Below are 3,351 nucleotides of genomic sequence, written 5' to 3'. Positions count from 1 at the left end.
AGCGATTCTCCTGCCTCTGCCTCCCAAGTAGCTGGGACTACAGGTGCCTGCCACAACACCCAGCTATTTTTTGGTTGCAGCCGTCATTGTTGTTTGTCAGGCCCAGGCTGGATTTGAAACCACCAGCCAGGTGTATGTGGCTGGAGCCTTAGCCGCTGAGCCACAGGCACCAAACCAGGTTTTCCTTTTTTGTTTGTTTGTTTTTTGATGGGTTTTTTTGCAGTTTTTGGCTGGGACTGGGTCAGAACCTGCCACCTCCAGCATATGGAGCAGCCACCGTACTCCTTTGAGCCACGGGCACCGCCCTTGTTTGTTTTTTGAGACAGAGTCTCACTCTGTGGGAAGTGAGTAGAGGGCCATGGCATCATAGGTCACAGCAACCTCAAACTCTTGGGCTCAAACGATCCTCCTGCCTCAGCCTCCTGAGTAGCTGGGACTACAGGCACCTGCTACAACGCCCAGCTAGTTTTTCTATTTTTAATAGAGATGGGGGTCTCACTCTTGCTCAGGCTGGTCTTAAACTCCTGAGCTCAGGATCCACCTATCTCAGCCTCCCAGAGTGCTAGGATTACAGGTGTGAGCCACTGTGCCCAGCCAGGAGGGAGAGTTAGATGGGGAGAATATGGGAATGCAATATTTGATGGGATGGAAATTGGAAGGTTTGAACAGGCTTTAAGGAAAGTGGTTGCATCTCCTTTACCTGAATGTATTATGGTGGGTCGATACTGGATCTGACTGGAGAAAGCTTCCCTTACCTAGGATGGTAAAGCAGAGGCATATGTTAGAAGAGACATGGTAAAACAATCTGCCCATCCACCAAAATTGATTGGATGTGCTAGATAGGAACCAGTAAATTGCCCAAGTCCATGCAAGTTGTTAATTCCTTGCACAGTGAGCGGCACCTGTAGCTCAGTGAGTAGGGCTCCGGTCCCATTTACCGAGGGTGGCATGTTCAAACTCGGCCCCAGCCAAACTGCAACAAAAAATTAGCCAGGCGTTGTGGCAGGCACCTGTAGTCCCAGCTGCTTGGGAAGCTGAGGCAAGAGAATCGTCTAAGCCCAGGAGTTGAAGGTTGCTGTGAACTGTGTGACGAGGGCACTCTACTGAGAGTGATAAAGTGAAACTCTCTCTATAAATAATAATAATTCCTCATGCTATATCCCTGGGAGAAAGCAGGCAAGAGCTTATGGCAAAAGCTTGTGAGTGCCACCTAGTGGCAACCACTGGGATTTGGGGCCAGAAAATTTCCATTTGAGAGATTAGTTACTAAATTGCTATTGGACTTTGAGATTGCCCCTGTGACTTCAGAACACAAAATTACTTTGAAACCTGAAATACCTATAATGTTTCAGGTGTGGAGAAATACTCTGATGAGGAGAGAAGTGCCCAGAAGAGTCCATAATAAGATAGAATGGTTTATACAGAATATGCTACCACTCAGGAATACTTCCTTTCTGCTAGGGACAGCTTTGGAACCACATGAAGAGCTTCGGAATCTTGTGGCCATTTGGGCCACTTAGGAAGGGCCCTAAGAACAGCTGTTAGGGATAGAAGTTTCAAGGTGATAGGATAGCTTCCTGTTTGGAAGGCTGCCACTCTGGTCGAAGAAGGTCAATCAAGTCAACTCACTAGGGTGAATTGCATGCTGTTTGCCCGTGTTTGGGTTTCTACTGACACATGGGCAGTGGCCAATGCAGTGGCCTTCCTGCATGGTCAGGAAGTGGAAAACTGACCTAGTCACCAGATGCCTACGTGGGGCATGGCCCTATGAATATCACTGTGGGGACTTGAGGGGTAGAACATGTTGATGAAGAACCCCATTCCAGGATCAGAAAACATTTAGAACCAGTAAGTGGATATTCTGGTATGCTCACTTGAGGTAGCCACTTGGGACATGTGGAGCTGCAGCTACAGATTGGCTCTCTTGCAAAAAGAGAGATGGAGACTGCAGGTGGCTACAAGGCAGACTCCCCAGGGAAGGCCTGCACATGTCAAGCAGGACAGACTGATGCCTGTAGCCCAGGGAGGCTACAGAGAGGTCCTGGAAAGAATAGACAGTCACCCTGAATTGGACTTAATTTCTCCATGGTGGATGTAAGTGCTCAGAGTATATACAAGGATGGGAATAGAAGACATTGCACCAGTTTGGAAACTACCAGGTCACATTTCTTCAGACCAAGGAACACGCTTTTCAGCACATAATGCCCAACAATGGGCTAAGAGATGTCCTTCTTGGAATAATGGTTTGGTAAAGAATTGGAACAAGCAGTTAGAACATCTGTTGACTAAAATAGGGGAAGATAAATGCACGAAGGCTGGCTTACACACTCAACTTGAAGGAGCCCAAAGGAGGTCCCTCTTGGTAGGGCTCTCTGGGGGAGCTAGGGAAGAAGGGCTGGGAGGATGCTAGTATCATGGTATGTTTTCAGGTTTTCCCCACTTCACTTCCACTTCTTTTGTCCCATCTGATTAGTGGTCACAGGACCAGGGCTGTCACTGCAGGTGTCAGAAGCAGGATGACTCCTAAGTAAGAAACTGTAACTACAACTTTGGACCGCTGTCAGAAAGCCTAAGGATCTGATGGGTCGGTATTGCCTTCACCACATTTGCCAAAATTGAGATTGCCAGGGACTGCTGCTGGGTGAGACACTGCTGTATACATGGGTGACCTTACCCTGTAATGAATGGGTTTGGGGGAAGTACTTGCCAGACTAGGATTGCTGCTGGCAATGTAGACTAGCACAGGGGCCAAACCTAATGTTCCTTTTTTTTTTTTTTTGAGACAGAGCCTCAAGCCATCACCCTAGGTAGAGTGCTGTGATATCACAGCTCACAGCAACATCCAACTCATGGGCTTAAGCAATCCTCTTGCCTCAGCCTCCCAAGTAGCTGGGACTACAGGTGCCCGCCACAACGCCTGGCTATTTTTTGGTTGAAGTTGTCGTTGTTCGGCAGGCCCTGGCTGGATTCGAACCCGCCCGCTCTGGTGTATGTGGCTGGCACCTAAGCCACAGGCACTGAACTGCTAATGTTCCTTTTAAAGGTAAAAAGGTTTGGGTACAAATGAAGAGGGTAAAAGAATTTAGGTAAAAGAATGAGTAAATGGCTTATGCAATGAGGAAAATTCTCAATTACATTAATATCTCCAAACATGCTCAGGGCAAGAGAAGACATTGTCTTTTACCTCAGTTATACCAGATGTCTGAAAGGGTAAAGGCCTGTGTTGCTGAGACTACTCCTGCTTTTGGAACTTAAAAAAACATTGAATGGAATCCTGTAAATCTGAGTGGCCTTGTTTGAGAAACATTTTAGTCACACGACATGATGATGGACTATATTCTTTTTTTTTTT

This window comes from Otolemur garnettii, unplaced genomic scaffold (genome assembly GCF_000181295.1).
Source record: "Otolemur garnettii isolate 467f Iridium unplaced genomic scaffold, OtoGar3 scaffold00261, whole genome shotgun sequence".
Classification (NCBI taxonomy): domain Eukaryota; kingdom Metazoa; phylum Chordata; class Mammalia; order Primates; family Galagidae; genus Otolemur; species Otolemur garnettii.
Note: the sequence above shows the minus strand (reverse complement) of the source record.